Source organism: Mustela erminea, chromosome Y (genome assembly GCF_009829155.1).
Source record: "Mustela erminea isolate mMusErm1 chromosome Y, mMusErm1.Pri, whole genome shotgun sequence".
Taxonomy (NCBI): Eukaryota; Metazoa; Chordata; class Mammalia; order Carnivora; family Mustelidae; genus Mustela; species Mustela erminea.
Genome location: NC_045636.1, coordinates 3089228 through 3098292, shown reverse-complemented (window position 1 = coordinate 3098292; position 9065 = coordinate 3089228).

Below are 9065 nucleotides of genomic sequence, written 5' to 3'. Positions count from 1 at the left end.
TCTTCCAATCCATGAACATAGAACATTTTTCCATTTCTTTTTGTCTTCCTCAATTTTTCTCAATTTTTCTCATGAGTATTTTATAGTTTTCTGAGTACAGATTCTTTGCCTCTTTGGTTAGGTTTATTCCTAGCTATCTTAGAGTTTTGGGTGCAGTTGTAAGTGGGATTGACTTCTTAATTTCCCTTTTTTTTTTTTTTTTTTGTCTTACTGTTGAGTATAGAAATGCAACTGAGGGACACCTGAGTGGCTCAGTGGGTTAAGCCTCTGCCTTCAGCTCAGGTCATGATCTCAGGGTCCTGGGATTTGGCTCCATGTTGAACTCTTTACTCAGTGGGGAACCTGCTTCCCACTTCACTTCTGCCTGCCTATCTGTATACTTGTGATTTCTCTCTCTGTTAAATAAATAAACAAAAAGTCTTTTAAAAAAAGAGAAAGAGAGAAATGAAAATGATTTCTCTGCATTGATTTTATATCCTGGCACTTTACTGAATTCCTGTATGAGTTCTAGCAGTTTTGGAGTGGAGTCTTTTTGGGTTTTCCACACAAAGCATTATATCATCTACAAAGAGTGAGAGTTTGACTTCTTTGCCAATTCAGATGCCTTTCTTTCTTTTCTTTTTTCTTTTTCTTTTTCCTTTCTTTCTTTCTTTTTTTTCTTTTATTTTCTTTTTTTTTGTCTGATTGTTGAGGCTAGGACTTCTAGTACTATGTTGAATAGCAGTGATGGTAGTGGACATCTTTGCCATGTTCCTGACCTTAGCGGAAAAGCTCTCAGTTTTTCCCCATTGAGAATGATATTCACTGTGGGTTTTCATAGATAGGTTTGATGATATTGGGGTATGTACTCTCTATCCCTACACTTTGAAGAGTTTTGATCCAGAAAGGATGATGTATTTTGTCTAATGCTTTTTCAGCATCTACTAAGAGTATCATGTGGTTCTTGTTCTTTCTTTTATTAATGTATTAATTGTGCATTACATTTATTGATTAATTAATAATGCATCACATTTATTGATTTGCAGATGTTGAACCAACCTTGCAGCCCAGGAATAAATCCCCCTTGGTTGTGGTGAATAATCCTTTTAATATAATGTTGGATCCTATAGGAGGTTGGGGAGAATTTTCACATCTGTGTTCATCAAGGATATTGATCTGTAATTCTCCTTTTTGGTGGGTCCTTCATTTTGGGATCAAGGTAATGCTGCTTCCTGCATATAAATTTGGAAGTTTTCCTTCAATTTCTATTTTTTAGGAACAGTTTCATGAGGACAGACATTAATTCTTCTTTAAATATTTGGTAGAATTCCCCTGGGAAGCTCTCTGACCCTAGGCTCTTGTTTTTTGGGAGACTTTTGATGACTGCTTCAATGTCCTTACTGGAATTTGTCTGTTCAGGTTTTCTATTTGTTCCTGGTTGTTTCAGTAGTTTATTCAATTTATTTTTAATTTTTAATTTTTTAAATTTCTTCCCAGTGTACCAGAATTCATTTTCTATGCACCACACCCAGAGCTCTATGCAATACATGCCCCCGAAAATACCCACCACCAGGCTCACCCAACCTCCCACCCCCACCCCTTCAAAACCCTCAGATTGTTTTTCAGCATCCATAGTCTCTCATGGTTCATTTTCCCCTCCAATTACCCACAACTCCCTTCTCCTCTCTAACTCCCCATGTCCTCCGTGTTATTCCTTATGCTCCACAAATAAGTGAAGCTATATGACAATTGACTCAATCTGCTTGACTTATTTCACTTAGCATAATCTCTTCAAGTCCCATCCATGATGATACAAAAGTTGGGTGTTCATCCTTTCTGATGGAAGCATAATACTCCATACTGTATGTGGACCATATCTTCCTTATCCATTCATCTTTGAAGGGCATTTTGGTTCTTTCCACAGTTTGGCGACTGTGGCCATTGCTATAAACATTGGGGTACAAATGGCCCTTCTTTTTACTACATCTATATCTTTGGGGTAAATACCCATTCACGCAATTGCAAGGTCTTAGGGAACTTCTATTTTCAATTTCTTGAGGAATCTCCACACTCTTCTCCAAATTGGCTGCATCAACTTGCATTCCCACCAATAGTGTAAGAGGGTTCCCCTTTCTCCACATTCTCTCCAACACACGTTGTTTCCTGTCTTGCTAGTTTGGGCCATTCTAACTGGTGTAAGGTGATATCTCAATGTGGTTTTGATTTGAATCTCTCTGATGGCTAGTGATGATGAACAGTTTTTCATGTGTCTGATAGTCATTTGCATGTCTTCATTGGAGAAGTGTCTGTTTATGTCTTCTGCTCATTTTTTTTTGACATGATTATCTGTTTTGTGTGTGTTGAGTTTGAGAAGTTCTTTATAAATCCTGGATATCTGTACGTTTGTCATTGGAAAATATCTTCTTCCATTCTGTGGGTTGCCTCTTTCTTTCGTTGACTGTTTTCTTTGCTGTGCAGAAAATTTTGATCTTGAAGAAGTCCCAAAAATTCATTTTTGCTTTTGTTTCCTTTGCCTTTGGAGACATATCTTGAAAGAATTTGCTGTGCCTGATGTAAAAGAGGTTACTGTCTGTGTTCTCCTCTATGATTCTGATGGATACCTGACTTACAGTGAGGTCTTTTATCCATTTCGAGTTTATTTTTCTGTATGGTGTAAGGGAATAGTTGAGTTTCATTCTTCTGCATATGGGTGTCCAATTTTCCCAACACCATTTATGGAAGAGGCTGTCATTTTTCTACTGGACATTTTGTCCTGCTTTGTCAAAGATTTTTTGACTATAGAGTTACAGGTGCATATCTGGACTCTCTACTCTGTTCCACTGGTCTATGTGTCTCTTTTTATGCCAATACCATGCTGCCCGGGTGGCCACAGCTTTGTAATAAAGCTTGAAATCAGGTAGCAAGATGCCCCCAGTTTTGTTTTTCTTTTTCCACATTTTCTTAGCAATTAGAGATCTCTTCTGGATTTTTCTATTTTTTTGAGGGAAGCTTGGATGGCTATGTATTTCCCCCTTAGGACCGCCTTTGCTGTATCCCATAGGTTTTAGACTGAAGTGTCTTCATTCTCATTGGTTTCCATGAATTGTTTCAGTTCTTCTTAGATCTCCTGGTTGATCCAAGCATTCTTAAGCAAGGTGTGTCTGTGTGTGTGAAGAATCGCTACCCTGGCCTTCTTTTGAGGCCCATTGTCATGAAAGATGCTTCTCCATCCCTTCACTTTCAGTCTGGGTGTATCTTTAGGTTCAAAATGGGTCTCTTGTAGATAACATATGGATGAGTCCTGTCGTTTTATCCAGTCTGCAACCCTGTGCCATTTTATGGTTGCATTTAGGCCATTCACATTGAGAGTGATTATTGATAGATATGTTTTTATTGACATCGTGTTACCTTTGAAGTCTTTCATTCTGTAGATTGTCTCTATATTTCTGCTCAATGCTAGGCTTTTTCCTCTTTTATAGAACCCCCCTTAATATTTCCTGCAGTATCGACTTGGTGGTTGCATAGTCTTTTAAGCCTTTCCAGTCTTGGAAACTCTTTATCTCTCCATTCATTTTGAATGTCAGTCTTGATGGATAAAGTATTCTTGGTTGCAAGTTCTTCTCATTTAGTGCCCTGAATATATCTTGCCAGCCTTTTCTGGCTTGCCAGGTCTCTGTGGACAGGTCTGACGTCATTCTGATGGGCTTTCCTCTGTAAGTAAGGAGTCTCTTTGTCCTAGCGGCTTTCAAGAAATTATATCTACAATTATGATTCCTCAACTTGACTGTCAAATGCCTTGATGTTTTTCTGGAATCTATAATCTTGGGTGGAGATCTTTTGGTCTCTAGTACATGAACACTGGTTCCATTTGCGAGATTGGGAAAATTTGCATGAAGTACTTGTTCAACTATATCTTCTAGACTTCTTTCTTTCTCCTCCCCCTCAGGGATTCCAATAATTCTGATGTTGGAACATTTCATGGCATCATTTATTTCCCTGATTCTGTTTTCCTGGCTTCTAAGCTGTTTGTTCCAGGCTTCCTCCTGATCCTTTCTCTCTATCTGTTTGTCCTCCAGATCACTAATACAATCTTCTGTCTCAGTTACCCTAGCTTTGAGAGAGTTTAGATTAGATTGGAACTCATTGAGAGCATTGTGAACCTTATCCCTTGTCACTTTTAGCTCTTCCATAACATTATGAACATCATCTCTGGTTGCTTCAGTTTGTCCCTAATCAATTCTTTTTGGTCATACATGGCTTTCTCCAACCTAGCTATTGCCTGGATAATTGTTAGCCTGAATTCTCTTTCCGACATATTGTCTATGTTGATAGCCATTAGCTCTGTTGCAGAAGGTCCATCCTCTGTATTTTTCTTCTGTTGGGCACTCCTCCTCCTAGTCATTTTGGTGAAAGATGGCTGAATGGATTTGCTGGATGTATTGAACGTGGTGCAGTCAAGGTGCACCCTGGAACGCTTCTGAGCAATCAAAATTCCCCACCCAAATGGGAAAAAAAAGAAAGAAAAAGAAAAATAGAGAGAGAGAGAGAGACTGAAAAGGAAGGGAAGATAAAAGAGAAGGTTCAGCCCAAATGGGCCCCAAGGAAAGATTTATGAAGTATACAAACAAAACAAACAAAATGACTAATAAAAGTATATGACAAGAGAAAAAAATTATACTCACACACAGACACACACACAGACACATACGACTACACTTGGGGTTCTTTTTGACGAGGTTCTTCCTTTATAATAAAGGATAAAGTATTATAATAAAGTATTATAAAGTATTATAATAAAGGAAGAACCTCGTCAAAAAGAACCCCAAGTGTAGATTTATATACTATCAGGACAAACACAGAAACACTGTGGGAGAGTGGTTATAAATTCTCAGTGTGATAGAGGAAGATTGTTTTGATTATTCCTGGATGTATTTTGATATCTTTGTTAAAGGACTCAACTTTCCTAAGATAAAGGGGGATTAAAAATTGGTTTACCTATAGGGGTAGCATTGATTGGGCAAAGGGGGTTACCTTGAAGTTTAACTCCGTATGAATATTATAAAATAAAAATAAAAAAGGAATAAACTAAACTAAACTAATTTTAAAAAAAATTTAAAAAATTGAAATGCAAAAGAAAACTACGGGTGTACATATCAAAAAGTTCATGTTAGAAGGTTATTAAGGAATTTGATGTACTGGACATCTCACTGTGATGGTAAATAGGTTAAAAAATTATCTATATTTAAAAAATGAGCCAGAATATAGGGAACGAATTAAAAATAAACATTGTCCTATGCAGTAGTGGTGGTTGTTCTCTTGTCAGCTTTTTTTTTTTTCCCCCTACCCTGGTTGGTTTTCTGGGGGTGGGGCCTGCCATGTGGGTTTTCAGTCAATGATATTCTCTGAGGTAAGTCTTCCCAACCCCCTTGGAGGGTGGGCTCTGAGGAAACTGGTTATTTCAGGCTTTTGTTCTCTGGAGGTTTTTATGTTTGTTCACTTTTTTTTTTTTCCCTCTCTCTCACCTTGACCACTTTTGATGGTTTTTGTAGGTTGAGAGGAAAGCAATCCTGACCTCCCTCTCAGAGAGAAGCCTCTGTCTGGCTGCAGAGCCCAAATAAATTCCCCCTTGGCCGTTGGTAGAGCAAGTTCTGAGTTGCAGTCCCTGGGGATGCAGGATTTTTTGCTTGTACCCAAATCCACAGCAGCAGCGGCTGTCTGGGCAGCTCCAGACTGCCACAGAGGTTCCAAGCAGTGATCACACACTGAGATTTTCCCGCTGGCTTGGGCTGGGTGTGCCTGGTCTTTCTGGGTCCAAGAGCACTGGGCAGGCACCTGTGTGTACCTCTCTCAGGGGAGGGCATGGGGCATGACTGGGGCTCTGATAGCACAACACAGCACTCATGTGGGGACTGCAAAAAGGCTGTGCTTCTGCTGGCCAGTGAGGCTCCCAGCTCCTCATGGGAGCCAGACCCCATGGGCTCTCAGGCACGCTGGTGGCTCAGGGACCAAGACCTGTTTTCCCTGCCGCACTCTCTCTGGCTCTACACCAGGAGTGGCTGTCCTGGGTCTGGAGACTTAAGCCCCTGTCCCTAGCTGCCCCAATTCCCACAATTTCACCCCCCTCTGTGATCCTTTGCTCTTTTTGAGAGCTTTCTACCAGACTCCAAGTTAATGATGGTCCCCAGACGCAGGGCACTCTCATATTGGGATATTACTTTCCAATGGGTCGCCTCTGGTGGCTCTCTCCCTCTTTTGTTTATCTTCCAATATCAGTCCGACATTCCCACTCCATTTTACCAGCCCACTGGTGTCTTCTGCTCCTGTAGAGATCCAGACATGTATAATTCTGATCTCAGGCTGATTTCGTGGGTGAGTGGAGTTCTTTGGTAGGTAATCAGCTCACTTTAGGGTACAGGTTGAAAGGGTGCCTCCTCCTACTTGCCCACCATCTTGTCTCCCTCAGGGACATGTTTCTGCCCTTGGGACTTGTGGCATGGAATCTTCCGGATGCTACAGACCATGGATTTGATCTCACCCCTGCCTTCTGGCAACTTCTGTCAGTGGAGTGTTCCTCCCTCCAACTTGTTTCTGGTTTTAAAGGAACAGTCGTATCCTCAAGATTCCACAGGCACACTGAAAAACACTTCTATCTTCAGGATGCCTATGTATTCCTGAATGCTGGGTATTCCACAGACTCTTTCTCAGTGGGAAAAACAGGAAACTTTCTTGTGGTTTCAAGGCATACACATTGGAAGACTTGTCCCTTAGTGAGAGCTGGTGCTTGCTCCCCGTTGCATTCTCCATAGACTTGGGGCTCCACATAAGCAACATTACTCCTTCCCCGGGACTCACCCATATAGACAATATTGCATTTATCTTCTATAAGCAAGAATTCATTGAGAATGCCATTCTCCACAGAATTGTAGGTCAGAGTGAAATGGGCAGTTTCCTCATGACTCCCCTCATGTCTTGAAAAGAGCTTCTATTTCAGGAAACATCGATTCCCTGAAGGATTCTTTCTACACAGACCTCATTCTTAGAAGAAGGTTAGAGAACATTCTTATTGCATATACACCCACCCGCTAAAAGACTTCTCCCTGAAAGAACCCTCTCTTTTGCTGACTGTGACACTCTCCATAGTGCTGTTGTAACAAGTCAGGGGCTTTGCCCCCTCTCAATACTACCACACCTCTATTGCATAGCCTTTCTGTCCTCTGGAAACTTGGACTCACTGCCTATTCCAACTGCATAGACATTTTTCTCAGAATGAAAGCTTTGTCATTTTGCTCATGATGCCACACATCCATTGAAAAATGCTTATTTCCACGGGCCAGAAGGCATGACTTGAACCTTTTGTTCTCCATAGGATTGTTTCTCAGAGACAAGGATGGAGCACTTTCCTGTTGCTTAAACATGCCCATGCTGTAAGACCTCTACCTTGTAGGGTTTGTTGTCTGCTGAACATTGCATTCTTCATAGACTTGTTTCAATACTTCAGGGACCTGGCCCATTTCTGTCCTCCCATGCATCTCCTTGATATTTTCTCTACTTTCTCAAAGATAGTGTACATGGAGAATGCCATTCCTCATAGGTCATTATTAGTTTTGTTTTCCTCAGAGGTTGATCTAGGGGGCTTCCTTATGATTCTGCCTATTCACGTAAAAATGTTTCTCTCTTCCAGATGTACTAGTTTCTTTGAGTGCTGTGTTCTCCAGTGGCTGCTTTCTCCGAAGGAAGGATAGGACTTTTTTGTGTTGTTGAAACACATCTTTGCTGGAAGATGTCTCTCTTGAAGTACCTTTATGTGGACTGAAAGTGGCATTCTACATGGACTCTTATCAATGTGTCATGGTCAGGGCACTTTTCCTATAATACCAACCCTATACTTGAAGTTGATCCCTCTTCTGGATTAAGAATGGTTGAGAGTTCCTTGCTCCATGGACTTGTTGGTTTGAGTTAAGTCTGTGACCCTATGCTGTTCTCCAGCACATCTTTCTGAAAACCCTTCTTCTTCAAAAAGCAAAAAATTTCCTTATCATTTGGTTTTCTACATACCAGTTTTTCAGAGGGAAGCAGAGCACTTGCTCCCATTTCTAAAACCCATACATTGTAGAAGACCTCTCCCTTCAAGAACTTGTCAGTTGATAGTAGTTCTCTCCACAGACTACGATATATCCTTCAGGGACAGGGAACCTTGCCTATACCAGCCAACATGCATTTGAGATGACTCCAAGTTCTGGAAACTGGAATGGCTTGACAGTTCCATTTGACAAAGACATGTTTCCCAGTGTTAAATCTGTGGCAGTTTCCTCTTGATTCCACGTCTCCCCTTCAAAATGCATCTAGCTGCAGGGCCCAAGATGGACCTTCAGCCTTGTGGTCTCTCCAGACTTGTTTCTCAGGGGAAGGCCATGGCACTATCCTCTGGCTTCAACACATTCGTATTCCAAAGCTTCCCCCTGGAGGAAACTTGGGGTTGGCTGCAAGTTGCATTTGGCAGGGCCATGTTTCTACCCTTGGGACTTGTGGCATGGAATCTTCTGGATGCTACTGATCATGGATTTGATCTCACCCCTCTCTTCTGTCAACAAGATGGAAGTGGAATATTCCTCACTTCAATGTGTTTCTGCCCTTAAAAGAACAGTCATATCCTTATGATTCCATGGATACACTGGAAAAACACTTCTATCTTCAGGATGCCTGTGAATCCCTGAATGCTGTGTATCCACAGACCCTTTCCTCATGGGAAGTACAGGGAACTTTCCTGTGGTTTCAGCATACACATGCTGGAATACTTGCCCCTTGCTGAGAGCTGTTGCTCGCTCCAAGTTGCATTCTCCATAAAATTGGGGCAGAACGTAAGTGGCATGACTGTTTTCCTAGACACTCATGCATAGGTAGGACATTGCGTTTATCTTCTGGAAGCAAGAATTTGTTGAGAATGCAATCCTCCACCGACTTGTATCTCAGAGAAAAATGGGTGCTCATTTCCTAATGATTACCCTTGAGCCTTGAAAAGTGATTTTATTCCAGGATGCAGAGATTTCTGGAAGGATGTTTTCTATAAAGACCTCATTCTCAGAGGA